This window comes from Peromyscus maniculatus, chromosome 18 (assembly GCF_049852395.1).
Source record: "Peromyscus maniculatus bairdii isolate BWxNUB_F1_BW_parent chromosome 18, HU_Pman_BW_mat_3.1, whole genome shotgun sequence".
Taxonomy (NCBI): domain Eukaryota; kingdom Metazoa; phylum Chordata; class Mammalia; order Rodentia; family Cricetidae; genus Peromyscus; species Peromyscus maniculatus.
The window spans coordinates 28,966,530-28,982,472 of NC_134869.1; the positions used below are offsets into that span (position 1 = coordinate 28,966,530).

The window sequence follows — 15,943 nt, forward strand, 5'->3', positions numbered from 1 at the left end:
CAATTTTAAAGACATTTAAATTCAGGGTGGAATGGATAGGACTATTTCACTTTAGTTTCTGAAAATAAATAAGCATTAACTTGTATATATTTTTATTTTAAATTAATGAAATAATTGTTTAAATAATCTCACTGTTATGCAAATGACTTTTTAAATTTAATTATTTAAATTATTTTCAATAATTGCACAAAAATTTCTTAAAGAAAATGGGAGAGTCTAGCAATTATAGTAAAATTACTTTTAAACTAAACTAGATATAAATAGAAATAGAATTGTTATAACAAGTGTGTTTTGAAAAAAAAATTGTCTAAACAAGGTTAAGGAAAGGGACCATTTCATATATTCATTGTGTATTGAAAAAAAATGAGGATTCTGTTATCCATGTTTTCAGAGAAGAAATATAGATTGAAAGATAGCATGGTACATACTTTAACAGCCCATGATCTCCTAGACTTTCTGATTGCCCTTCTTTTTAATAAACTCCTGTATTTTTAGTTTATTTAGTTACTTGGTCCTATGAGAAAGATGATCAGATATGTAGGCTTATAGATCTGTCTTAACCAGTATCACAATACACAAAAGATTACCTCATACTTATTTATAGTTATGGTAATGAACACAACTATAAGCATGAATGTAATAAGTTCTTAATTTATTGAAGTAGTGAATAAACACATCATTTTGGACTGAATAGACACATGTATACATTTTTGAGGTTTTTTCTTTTAAAGGAGAACCCACCTTTAGTGAATATGAAGCATCAACATGATGAGTAATGCATGAGCTTTCACATGGATGTAGTCCCAGTTCTAAAACTGAAGACATCATCCCACCGAAGCCAACAGGACATGCACTAATAATGCTCCTAAGATAAATTCATACACATTTAAAACTTTGTTATGAATCATGTAGAAGGTGCACATAAAAATAAGAGCATACAAATATTGAAAAGGGGAGAGTCTGGTAATTATACTAAATATACCACTAAGCTACTGCTAAGGAAACATAGAATTGTCATGACAAATGTATTTGATAACAAAAAATTTGTCCAAGCAAAATTAAGAAAAGGAACCACTACATATTTTAACAAATCTAATGTACAAAAAGTAAAATGATACAATATACAGATTAAAAAAAGATTGTGCTTGGAAATTTTGTTTCCATATAGGAATAACTCATCAAATAATAAATATCAATAAAGATATAAGCAATTAAAAGTTTAAATTTATATAAAGGACACATACAACACATTAGATACTTTTTTATTATTTTAAATTTGTAACATATCTTGAAGGTTGGAATGGCAATCCTTCTTATATTATCCTTTTGCTCAGAATTTCTTTGTCTATCTATGTATTACCTGGTTTCACAAATTTTAGGATATTCTTTTCTATTTCTTTGAAGAATGTTGTGAGTAATTTGATTGGGATTTCATTGTCTATTTAAATTATTATAATCACTTTGAATTAATGAGTTTACTAACCCTTATTAATGTTTTTAGAATTTTGTGTAATGCACAGAAAATTCTGTTTATGCTAATATCAATATTATGTATTTAATAAATAATACCTAAATTATAATCAGATAACATAAAAACATTGTTAAGTGTGATGGATAATGCCTTGACTTCTTTTGTTTCTTTGTTAAGATGTTGAGGAATTGCTACAGCTAAGGAGCAAGGGGAAATATACGCGATTAAGAAAGAATGTACTAAACCAGTCATGGTGCCACACCAATTGAACCACATCTTTCAGGAGGCAGGTGAAATTCTGTAAGTTCAACTGCAAACTAGTATTTTAGTGAGTTCCTGCTTAGCCAGGTCTACACAGTGAGACTGTCTCAAAGACAGAAGACTAGAGGGTATGGATACACTATGCACATGCATTAATAGAGACTTTGTCCCAGAAAATTTACCATGGCTGATGAATGGGAAAGCTTCTGCTTGACTTCAGTTCATAGTCAGAACATCATTGTATGCATGGGTTCACTAAAAGCTTGAAAATCAAATCAAAATGTGTGTTGTCACATATAGAATAATTACTTCATGATTTTATAGTCTTGGAAAACAATAGTATGTCTAATAAATTTAATTTGCTAACTATTTTACATGAAATACTAACTACAAAAATGTGTGGTAAATTTTTATGGTTCTGTCTGAATAAAATTGAATACTTGTTTCACAATTACTTTGAGTACAAATAAAAACTTGAAAATAAATATTTTTCAACAATAAATCACTGCAAGTTTTCATTAAAAAATCTGTTCTTGTGATGATTTCACATTTTGGGAAAGCTGAAGGAGAGAAATGAGAGAGATGAATTTTCTTTCACATACTTAAGAAAACCAGATGTCTATTTGTTGAAAATTCATCCAAATCAAATTCTGTACTCACTGTGGCACAAAATGTGAATAGGCAATTAAGTATCATTCATCATTTTTCCCATAAGCAGAAAGCATTCCTAAGTATGGTCTAGAGTTCTCTTTCCCAGGGCTAAATACAATAGCATCTTCTGTTGGCAATGACTTGTCATCAAACACATCGCCATGTTTTCTTTGCTCTACAGACAGCTATTTATGATGGGTAATGACAAAGAAGGTACTTTAGTGTTCTTTTTTCTTGCCTTGCCTTCTACATTTTATCCCTCCGTATGTGGCATAAATTCTTAAGAGAAAAACCATGCAGAATTTCCTAAATTCCTAAATTCCACAGAGAAATGATGTACAGATTCTATTTTCTATAAAAATTGTATCTCCATTCTCTAAGTGGATTTGATTGAAATGAAAAACAAAATCCTCTCCACTACATATGGAAATGGTTGTTATTGAAATTTCTTTCAGAAAGAAGGATTTGTCTATATGTTATCTGCATAATGCATTGTTATATAATATATAGACTTCATTATCAAAAGGAAATGACATTTAAAGCTTGAATGACAGGTCAACAACTGAACGATGACTGTGAATATGTTGTTATAATGCTACCCAGCTGCAAAACATTGGAAGTATAACAATGACCGGCACGGCAATTGTAAAGCTGTAATACATGACACTCACATGTTGGTCATAACCAACAGCTGTCTAATTGAACTTATGGCCCATTTAACAGGAAGAAAACATGTCTGGTACCTCATCAAATTCTCAGGACTCGTGAAATCGTGACATTTATAAAAGAATCTATTACCATTACTTTTCTAGACCTGCAGAATTCTGAACTATAATCTAAATCTTGTTCTTACACCTACAGGGAAGTGTAGCTACCACCCCACATCTAAAAGGTGTCTCTATCAGAAAATGAAGATCATAACAGAAAACTACAACTGGACACTAGAGGAGATCAATGGATCATGGTGAACTGTGTCCCACTGAATATGTCTACATCACAGCTCCTGCATCTGTGGTTCAGAGAACATTATGAAAAAGTGGATTTGAAAGATGCAAGAGCCAGAACACCAGGAAGTCTTCTGTTTTAACAGTCTCTCCCAGAAATTGCTGAATAAACAAGATCTGAGCCATGGCATTTCCAATAGACATGTTCATGCCAAAGAGAGAACAGCTCAAAGGGTCATAGCTCTAGACAAGAAATTCCAGCACATTGGTGACCGCAGAGAGAAGAAGAATTGACATTTCCCAAGGAAAAGTTAGAGCCCCAAGCAGTTATCCAATAAAAAGCCCTGAAACCATACAGACCTACACACAAAAACAAAATAAAACACAAAAGCAAAGAACCAAAAAAAGGCACTTTGTATTTATATATTTGTGCATATTTATATGTTGTAGTTCACTAGGTTTCCTAGTGGCTGTACCCAGCAGGACTGCATAAAGGGTTGATTAGACCATGGGCCTGGGTACCAAGTGACTGTAACTAGCAAGAGGGAGGTCTTTTGCTCCACCCCTTGGCATTGTTATACCTTTGGAATAAAGTTCTGGCCTGGTGGATAAGGATCCAGGCCCACCTGAGTCTATCCTGTGTTTTCTCTGTTATTCTCCCCCTCTATAACTAACTAAGTCTCTTATTCTTCATTCCTCAAATGTTCCTGGGGCAAATAAGTGTGGGGGCTGGTCCACTACATGTATGCATATATAAAAAGCAACATGAATTAAAAAAAAGAGAGAGACCACAAATTTCAGAGTGAAGGGAAGACATTGAATGGGTCTGAGGAAGGATTTTGGGAGATGATAAAGGGAAGAAAAGGAAAGAGGAATGTGATGTAATTATATTTGAATTCTGAATCTATAAATACAAGACTTGTTTCAATAATAATCACATTATGAGATTATCATGATGGTTCTCTCCTCATTGCCTCCACTATAAATTGATACATTTGGTTGGCACTGATATTACCTAATGTGTATAGAAGTAAAATAGTCAAACAACAGAGTCCCTCTACTGTGTTTCTGCCAACACTATCCATCTATTCTTCTGCTTCATATTTCTACTGCAGAGATTGATTAATCTTCTTCAACCACTATTTCCCGAATGGGCTTGTGTTAAGACAGTACTCAAGAGTCTACAACACAAATTAATTTTTTTCTTTTTGAGCTTTATATCCTACATTCTTATTAATGTCACAGACACCACTATAAGTAATAAGTGTATTTTAAATTCTCACAGATTTTTTATTTCCTTAATGTTAGGTAGAACAGTGTCTTATTTGAATAAATTACATGTTTTATGCATGTAGCCTTGTAGCTATGTGCCCATCCATTATGTACACATTCTAATATACTTTTGTCTATCAATAAATCCATCCTGAAATAACAGTTGAATATTTTTCTTTCTTATTGCAAATATAATTTGTGAAATGTTGTCCTATTTTGGTTTCTGTTTCTTTGATAAAATACTGTCTAATATCAACTCGGGGAATAAAGGTTTATTTAGTTTCTACTACCATGTTACAATCCATCATCAAGCAAAATCATGGTAGGAGTCAAGTCAGGAATGAGGAGACAGGAACTGAAGCAGAGACTGTGGAGGAATTTTGCTTTCTGTCATGATCTGTCTCAGGTTCAGGTTCAGTTACCTCTCTTATACCTCCCAGGATGACTGCCCACAATGGGCTGCGAAATCCTCTATCAATCAACTGTAGTGGAATATTATTTTAAGGTGTGTTACTCTTGATTTTTTTTTGCATTTGTTTAACTCTGTGAAGCTGTGTTATTGTGTCTGACTAAAACACCTGATGGGCTAATAAAGAGATGAGCAGTCAATAGCAAGGCAGGGGAGAGAAATTGGTGGGGCTGGCAGGAAGAGAGGAGAAATAGAGGAAGAAATCTGGAAGGAAGAAGGACATGGTAGCTAGAGAAGGAGGAGGACATTTAGGGCCAGCCACCCAGCTACACAGCAAGCCACAGAGTAAGAGTAAGATTTACAAAAATAAGAGAAAGGAAAAGGTCCAGAGGCAAGAGGTAGATGGGCTACATTAAGAAAAACTGGCTAGAAACAAGCCAAGTTAAGGGCAGGCACTCATAAGTAAGAAAAAGCCTCTGTGTATTTATATGGGAAATTTTCTGGGGTGGTGGGCCCCAAAAAAGTAATAAAACAAACAAACAATTTTCAACTGTAGCACAAATTGTTAGAAGGTCTTATTAATAAAAATAAACCCAGGAGCCAGGTACTGGGATGAAGCCTGAAAGATCAGAGAAGCAAAACAAGCCACAGCTACCTCACCTTGCTAATTCCTCAGCTGATCTTGTTTCCTCAAACTGGAAGCCTCTGAGTCCTTATCCGAATGGATCTCAGCTGAACTGCTGCTAAAAGCCTAAAAGCTTAACAAACATAGTTCCTGGTCCTCTTGCCTTATACACCTTTCTGCACCCTGCCATCACTTCCTGGGGCTAAAGGTGTGTGTTACCATGCCTGGCTGTTTCCAGTGTGGCTTTGAACTCACAGAGATCCAGATGATCTCTGCCTTTGGAATGCTAGGATTAAAGATGTGTGTGTGTGTGTCACCATTTTTCTGGCCTCTATGTCTATCTAGTGGCGTTCTGTTCTTTGACCCCAGATAAGTATATTACGGTGCACAATATATTGGGGGACACAATATCACCATAATCAACAGTCAAGAAAATGCCACACAGACATACCTACAGGCCAATCTGAGGGCGACATTTCCTTAAGTGACTAATTTGTGTCCAAGTATCCAAAACCAATTAACACAAACACTGCTGAATACAATTTATTTTCCTGAAAGCAGATATGGCTATTCCATTAGTTAACACATCTGAAATTTTCAGTGCATATTTGGTAGGTTATATGACATATATATGCTATGAGCCCAATAGACTACATAGTAACTACTTAGAGTTATAAAACTTGGAAGATGTAGTTTTGTTGCTACATGCTCCAACCAATGTACTGCTGCTTCCCTGTGCATTTTGTTTTCATTCCCGATATTTGGTGGATATAATGGTAATAAATAATAGCAGGGAGTATATGATGCCTGTATTTCTAGGTTTGCTCATTGGCTGCCCTTATTTCTCCTAGGAAGATATCTTTCAACACAAGTATCAGTAGGAGAATATTTGAAAGTGGTATAAAATCTTGTCTGTTCGACTGTCTGCCCTGATCTACCTGCAGTGTCTCTGAAACTCCTTCTTTATAGATACCATATCTCTCTTCACCATCAACAGACACATATCTTTGCTATAATTACCATATCCTATGTTTCGAGAGAACAACTTCATCTCTGAGTGGAGAGAAAACACAACTTAGCAGCAAATAGCCTTCTTCACTTTACGCTCTTTGTCACCAGAAGCATTCTGATTCCCACCAAAGCTCCACACTTCAGACTTTGATTCAGTGTATTTTTGTTCTTGAAGTATATTTAGTGCCCCTGTATCATTAAAATAAATTGTACACTTCATGTAGCGGTCATTTCCTTCGGCTCTTGTAGTTCAGTTTGAAACGTATTATTAAGAGGAGTGGCTGATGATTACATTAAATTTAAAGACATTTAATAAGAAATGTGAATACATGCCATTAGATTGCCACAAGATGCGAGCTTTAAAACAAACCTTAGGACCTACTGATTTGTACTTACAACTCCAGTGTGTATGTAATGTTGAGCTAATGATGATTTGGTTGACCTACATGTAAAGACAAATTTTAATGGTTCAGCTTCCCACAGATTTTTCAGAAATGTAAGTCTAAAAATTTCAACACAATGCTGGGCACACAACACAGGCAAAAAAAAATCCCATCATTTACACTGAATGGAAACAAAATTTGAAGAATTTAAGATGTGAAAATTCTGATTATTGTTTCCATTTCTTTCACTCATTGCTGGAATAAGACTTAAGGGGCCTAGTGTGAAGCCCATTTTTTTTTCCTTCTTAGCCTTCAACACAAATCTATGCATATTGTTACGTGTGCGAAGTCACTGCCAATAAATAAGAAATGTAAGAAGTTATTTAAAATGAAGTTTCTATACACAGCAGTTATAATTAATATCTATAGTTAAAAGATAACTTTAGGCCAGAGAGATGTGACAAAGAGTAAAATGTTTGCTATATAAGTCTGATTATCTGAGTTTAATCATCAAAATCCACATAAAGTTAGAAGCAGAGAACTAACTTCATGAAATTGTCATTTGACTTCATACTCATGATATCACACACACACACACACACACACACACACACACAATTTAAAAGTTTAAAACCATAGGTCTATATATTAAAGTCCATATACACATTTATATTGACCAATTTTTACTAAATTGGTCATACCCCACAGTCGGTAAATGAGCTTGGATCTAAGAGAGAGATGGTTTCTTATAGTATCACCCTATCACCATTATCTTATTGTGGTTATGAAGATAGGGCAGGGCTAAATAAATCTACAGTATTCTTAAGAATTGTGGGATACAAGTATAAAGTAACGTTAGCTCTAGAATGTCTCATGTAAAATAATTGTATTTGGTTATGATGCAGAGGCATTTTTTACCCCTGTAAATTACAAAAAAAAAGTCTAAAACACAGATTCAAAACTGATGCTAGGCAGAAGAGCAATGATGGAAAATTAAGACACAAGTGTCAGAGGATGACAGCCAGACAGATACCTTAACATTTCAGTTTAGCATGAACTGCACCAAGCCAGTGAATGATAAGCCAGCATCATCTTCAATCCCAGCCAACTGTCCCATCTGAAATCAGCAGATAAGTGTATACTGAGAAAAAGAGGTGGGCATCTCTGTTGGGCAGCTGTGTGTATTATCCTTTGAAATCCTGAGTGAGACCACACTTGAGGCTGACATATTTTCCTGTTGTGGCGCTGTATTGACACTAGAGAACAATATTTGGAAAGTTATTGTTTCCACAGCTTGCTCTGATTTATGTTCTAGTCTATGTGAAGACCTCTGTGGTGGTACAATCCTGGCTGTCACATGTAGCAATGTGTGAGAAGATTGTTTCTCACTGTCTTAAGCCTCGTTCTATTTATATCATCTAAGATTATTTTGTTAACTAGGCTTGGATTACGGTTTAACAAAAAATTTCAAGAGACTCAAATAAAAGGAAGGATTCCATCCAAAGTTCTCCTATAATATCTATTGGAATTTATTAGGGAATGCAATGCTTTCTTATTCAAATTTACCAAGTAACTTATGAGTAATCCTTTTTGAATTGTAAATAACTACTTCTAAACAAACTTAAAGCTTCATTTTAAAATTGAGAAAGATGTGAGAACTCATCAATCTACCAACCTTCCCTAAAGCTCATATTTCATCAAGTTTAGTAATATGAAAATAATATTCTCAATTATTTCTGATGAATTCAAATATTAAAGCCCACTTACTTTATTACTGATAGTGACTCCAACTTAGAAATAATTCCCATGACCATGGAGTTTCCATCCATAATTATCGACAACTTTCATGTCAATACAGTTGTTTGGCCAAGGTCTATTATTTCTTCCTAAAGGACTTTTCATATACAAAGAGTATCTGGGCTTCACAAGCCAGAGATTGATTTTTAAAATACATCATAATTATTTGTTTTCAGTTAGAGGATTTCAAAATATTCTCAGTATCAGTATATTTATTTTTAAAACCCAAATCGACCATTGCTTCATGATCAGATAATTTTAATTATGTAGGAGGCAGATGGAAAGTGATTTGATGCATATCTATACACATATATGTACACATTTATATTTGCATAGGTTTGCATACATATAGACATATGCTATACATACATAAATACAATATATATGTGTGCGTGTATATATATATATATATATATATATATAATAAAGTGTATGAGTACCTGATGAATTAAGATGAAATGGATTTAGGCTAGGTTGTTTGGAATTAACACATAATAACATCAATCTAAAATATTGCATTGAAATTAATCTGCTTATTAATTAATTTTCATTGAAGTGTGCTGTGGAATGTCATGCTGTATGCTGTGTATATGGGTTGCTCTGTTTGGCTGATAAATAAAATGCTGATTGGCCAGTAGTCAGGGAGGAAGTATAGGAGAGGTGAGCAGACAAGGAGAATTCTGGAAAGAGAAGGGCTGAGTCAAGAGTGACCAGCCAGACACAGAGGAAGCAAGATGACAAGGCAGAACTGAAAAAAGGTACCAAGCCACTTGGCTAAACATAGATAAGAATTAGGGGGTTAATTTAAGTCTAAGAGCTAGTCAATAAGCCTGAGCTAATGGCCATACAGTTTGTAATTAATATTAAGCCTCTGTATGTTTATTTGTGTCTGAGCGGCTGCAGGACCAGGGGAAAGAGATTTTTCCCAACCGTAGGGCCCAGGCATGACTGGAGAAATTTCCAACTACAGAGGTATATTATGCAATATTAATCAACTTTGTCGGTCAGTGTGCATAGCTTTAAGAAAATATTGTGTGAAAACTCTGATAATAGCCCTCATTTATTCAATATAATGTAGAAAATACCTAAATGTCATTTCATGTCCTATTTTAAATATCAAGATAGTGTTATTTCCATTTTCTTCTTATACTCTGAGTATATATTAGTGTTTTAATTCAAGGCTCTTAAAGATTGGAATGACTGTCAGTGATTGTTAAGATATATAAAGTAACAATGTAAAAATGATTTCTTGATGCTTTAAAAGATTCTAAATAATGTTGAATTTATTTATATTAAAACTTGGAAGGAGTATGTTTCTTTCAACACTAAAATTAAAATTTTATTAGTCTCTAATATAAAACAAACATCCCCCAAAGTTAATATAATTTAGTATTTTCAATGTCTTTTTGGCTTTTTACACAAGGTTCAGGAGAAATCATGTTCTATGTATTATAATGACTGACCATACATCTGGGAAAATTGAACGTACGGATTTATTGTACTAAAGCAGAGAAAACAGCAGCCATAATACACCAGTCTTAAAAAAACAATTAAAATTCACTGTTTAAAAATCCCTACAAGCCTTACAAATAAATCTATGTTAAAACATTCCCACCATAAAAGGCTCTGAAGTCTTTGATGAAATGCAGTCTTCTGGAAATGAAGGATCAGAAACAATGAAACAAATTGAAAATTGCCATAAGTTTATAATCTTCTGGTACTAATGTCAAGTTAATGCCTTCCACCTGCCCAATGAAAAGGCTGGGCTCTATTGCCTGTGTTACGGAATGTCGAAGCTTAGTTACTATGTCTATTCCTTTAGACACTTTCAGCAACTAATCTAGATTAAGAAATCAATATCCCTGTGCTATAATTTTTAGGCTAATGAATACATTATAATGTCAATGAAATGTTTCTGCAGTGCATTCTGTAGTGGAAAAAATTAAGTCATTTTGAGGTTGAGTTTCTGTTGTTGTGTTAAACACACCGTGACCAAAACAACATGGGAGGAAAAGGATTTATTTGGCATATATAACATGGATCACAGTCCACTGAGGGAAGTGAAAGCAGGAATTCAAGGCAGGAACCTGGAGGCAGGAACTGAAGCAGAAGCCAGGGACTAATACCACTTACTAGGTTGCTGCTTCCACTTTGCTCAGTAGGCTGGGCATTCCCCCCATGCATCCTTAATCAAAAGGAAGCCCTACAGACAGACAGGAAACACAGAAAGAAATCAGTGTAGAATAATAGAAGAAGTAGGTAAAATCTGTATATCAATAATTTATGGTTTTATTTTAGACTTGTTTTGATTCACATATTCAATAACAGGATAAACTGCCTTTACATAGTATTGTAAATTTAACAGATCTGTTTTCTGATTTATAAATTGTAGTGATAATGAGAAACAGATTACGTACCTCAAAATATAATTGCTATGCACAACTATTAGAGTTTTGTGCACCATCGTAAATTGGGCCTAATTCTAATAATTAAATATCTCCCAAGGAATCAATCTATATTAGAATCTTCTTGTGTTATTTAGAGGTGTTTGATTCTAACAAATGGAAATATCCCCCCCCCCCCGCCCAATAGCTCTAGTTATTGGAACTCTCCTGGAACTCCCTTTGTAGACCAGGCTGGACTTAACTCATAGAAATCCGATTGTCCTATCTCTCAATTATTGTGATTAAAGACACATACCACCACCTCCTGGCCAGAAACACCTTTTTACAATCTTACAAATATTACAAAGAATAGAGTGAAGGCACTGGTGTTTTCTGTAATATGTGATGTAGGATTTCAATCAACTTTATTTAATTGTCATAAGGGAATTTGCTCAGGGTATCAGATTTGCCAAGAGGTTGTCATAGAGTGGTTTCATTTTATCTGTTTATTAAAAAATAACAGCAAAGAAAGATGTGCATTTGAGAAATATTTAATTAAAATTTTGTGTCATTATTTAAATATTTTTTATGAAATATTTCAACAAGTGAATCTAATTGTATTTAAAAGGAAATACAAAGTTTCTTTCTTAGGTGATTTCAGAATCTTGTGTGTGAAGAGGGATGTACTTATGTGAACATGTGTGTTCAGCCATGGAATTGAGGGGGCTGTGCACTTGGAGGTCAGAGGTTCCCACCAGGTGCCTTCCTCAATCACTTCACAACCTTATTGTTTGGGATAGGGTCTCTAATTTAACCTAGTGCTTACTAATTCTCTTCAGCTATCTTAACTGGCAAACAAGCCCCACCTGCCTATTCCTTCTATTATAGGAACAAGCCCCTGTGCATGACACATTTTTCTGTGTCCTAGAGCTACAAATTAAGTCATCGTGCTCTTAGGGCAAGCCGTGCACAGATGGAGCCATTTCCTAAGCACCCACAATCTTTTATATGAGAAAGAATATGGTAATGTTTTCAGATTAATCACTGCAAGTCTAGATAAACACAGAATTTATATGTGCTCATATGAGGAAATCACATAGGCTGTTGAATATGCAAAGGCCTTTGAGCAACTATTATTGATATCTGAATGAAAATGTTAGTAAAGAATTATTTGATTCTGAGACATCATTACTTCTTTTATCCATACAGTAAGGTAGAATATAGACTAGATAATGGATATTCCCCATATTTTGCTTTGTTCATTGGACATTTTAAGCTGCTATACAAGGATTTCAAATTCTCTAGTGAAAGTAAAAGTTGGGAGTCCCTGAGAAAGCATGGCACAAGAAAGGCCAGCTGTGTCCTGCTTATAATCATCACTGACAAAATGAAGCATGGGATATTAACAACATTAGGACATCTGCTAGCAAATAACCACCAAATAACCACAGTTGAAATTATTTGTACCAGAAGAATGTCCCCCTGCATTTCCAGGAGGCATAATAAAATGGTTGTTGTGTTAACGCACTACAGTATGAACACATTTATTTTGATGTGTTGGTGCCTCAGAACAAAGATCACTCAGACCATGAAGTCACGGCCAGCTCTATGGCAAGTAGCAGCACCATGCTCCCTGTTCATTTTCTGGTTCTTACAACATTTTGAGACTCATTGCAATGAGAGAATCTCAACACTTTATCCATGAAACATTTATCAGTTTAATAAAAAAAAGTTAAAATTAAGTGTAATGCTATAAAATTGACGTTCCCTTAAAAAGTTTTCCAAATATTAACATACACGATCCTGCCATTGATGCATATCACTATTCCAAAAGTAGAGATATTAAGATTTTGATTTGTTTCATAGTCATTCCATGACACAAGATATAGAGGGACAATGTCTACCTCCAACAGATTGATCACATTTTAATCATAAAAAGCATATCAACTCATATTTGATAGCTTCAGTTAAAATTGTTGAAATATTAACATTTGCACTGAAAGTATTGCATAAGTAAAAAATATTTGTTATAGTAATTTTACGAAATTTTGCTTTTGATATTGGAAACATCAAGTTACTTGAACCCACCAATGTGTTTCTGAAATTTTATAAACAAAAGGTATTATATTTGTATATTAGAGCATAGTATTATTTAAATAAGTTTTTATTAAATGTGTGTGGAACAAAGTAATAACTAAGATCTTCCAGTGAGCTTTCTCCATAGACACATCAAATTGAATAATTGTCCATATTTGGAGCTACTGTAACAGGAGTTAAGAAAACACATGTGTATTCATAGTACTAGATCTTGGCATGATAGGATATTTTTTAATTAATTAAAATTACTTATTGAACAAGACATCATTAAATTACTGCTTTGATTACTCTTCTACTTCAATCAGCATAGCACTGAAAGATTCTCTGTCTTAGAGTGGGAAAACCCATCTGATAGAAGCAACTTGTTTGGGCATACATTTTGTGACAGTCTGCCATGTCATGGAAGGCTTGGTGTCCCAAGGGGGCTCTATCTAAGGGGGTAGGAGGTTGGAGCATAACATCCTCATGTTTGGCAGATCAGGAAGCAGGGGACTCTATCAGAAACCAGAAGCATATATACCCTTAAAAGCCTCCCCGGTAGCCACTCCTTCCATGTAGCCTCTGGTCCCAAAGGTTATACATCTTCCCTAATGACAATGAGACCAGATGTCAGACATAATGATCTGTGTGGGATATTACACACCCAGTCCCTAACAATACCCATGTTGGTTAGGTTGTTATTTCATTGTGTCTCTCAGCCAGCTATTGCGTATCAGTTCACCCCCTAGACTTTGCCAGTCCCTGCAACTGTGGGATGCAGGCAAACTCCATTTCAATACAAGGCTATATGATCAAGGGGCTACTTGATTTCTACTACTCCAAATTTAGAGAATATGTGTGCAAGACTCTGAAAGCAAACCAAATGAAAACAGACAGAGACATGGCTTGGGATTTCATTAAAGAGAAGATATGAGTATCAATTAAACACATGTAAATAGGGCTAATATCATTACTCATTAGATAAATGTAAGTAAAAACTTCAGTTGAACATCAACAGTCAGAAGGTATAAATCTTAAAAAATGATAATAACAACCAATACTGACTATGTAGCAAACTCACAGAATAGAAACAAACTTGCACAACTATTCTAAAAAAAAATCAGTTATATCTAGTATCTCAAGAAAATAAGTATGTTCTTTCAATAAAACATAGCAAATGCTACACTTGATCTTAGCCAAAAGGCCGAGAAGCGATGTCAAAATGACCAACAGTTCAATTGAGAAATGGGCTTTAGAACTAAACAGAGAATTCTCAACAGAGGAAACTCAAATGGCTGAAAGACATTTAAGGAATTGCTGAACATCCCTAATCATCAGGGAAATGCAAATCAAAACAACTCTGAGATACCACCTTACGCCTGTCAGAGTGGCTAAGATCAAAAACACTGAAGACACTTTATGCTGGAGAGGATGTGGAACTCGGGGAACTCTCCTCCACTGCTAGTGGGAATGCAAGCTTGTACAACCACTTTGGAAATCAATATGGTGCTTTCTTAGAAAATTGGGAATCAATCTCCCCCAAGATCCAGCTATACCACTCGTGGGCATATACCCAAGAAATGCTCAATCATACCACAAGAGCACTTGCTCAGCTATGTTCATATCAGCATTGTTTGTAATAGCCAAAACCTGGAAACAACCTAGATGCCCTTCAACTAAAGAATGGATAAATAAATTGTGGCACATATACACAATGGAATACTACTCAGCAGAGAAAAACAATGACATCATGAGGTTTGCAGGCAAACGGATGGATCTAGAAAAAATCATCCTGAGTGAGGTAACCCAGACTCAGAAAGACAATATGGTATGTACTCACTCATAGGAAGATGCTAGATGTGGAACAAGGATGACTGGACTGCTACTCACAGCACCAGTGAGGCTACCTGGAAAACGGGACCCCAAAAAAGACACGGAGAAATGGATGAGATCTATATGAACAGCCTGGTCATGAGTGGGAACAATGAAGGGCGATGGTCGAGGGAAAGAGAGTGGGAGATCCTAGCTGGATCAAGAAAAGAGAGGGAGAACAAGGAATAGGAGACCATGGTAAATGAAGACCACATGAGAAGGGGAGGAAGCAGAGAGCTAGGGAGGCCCACGGAGATCCACAAAGATACCCCCGCAAAAGAATGCTGGCAATGGTCGAGAGACGCAGGAACTGACCTACTCTGGTGATGGGATGGCCAGACACCCTGATAGTTGTGCCATAAACCCCATCCAAGGACTGAGGAATCTGGATGCAGACATCCATGGCTGGGCCCCTGGTGGAGCACTGGGAGTCTAATTAGTGAGAAAGAAGAGGGTTTATATGAGCGAGAATTGTTGAAGCCAAGGTTGAATAAAGCACAGGGACAAATAACCAAATGAATGGAAGCACAGGATCTATGAATCCAAGGCTGAGGGGCCCCCAACTGGATCAGGCCCCCTGAATGGGTGAGACAGTCATTTGGCTTGATTTGTTTGGGAGGCAGCTGTGCGTTGGTGCCGGGTCCTGGGCTAATTGCATGAGCTGGCTGTTTGAATCCTGGGACTTATGCAGGCACGCTTGGCTTGGTCTGGGAGGGGGGGACTAGACCTTCCTGGACTGAGTCTACCAGGTCGATCCCGGTCCTTGGGGGAGACCTTGATCTGGAGG

The 15,943-nt window shown here is 35.6% G+C and overlaps 1 pseudogene; it reads right to left on the reverse strand.

The window, feature by feature from the left end:
* Window positions 1–14,386: 14,386 nt before the first annotated feature.
* LOC121823831 (U2 spliceosomal RNA) lies at window positions 14,387–14,500 on the reverse strand (annotated as a pseudogene).
* Between the last annotated feature and the right edge of the window lie 1,443 nt (window positions 14,501–15,943).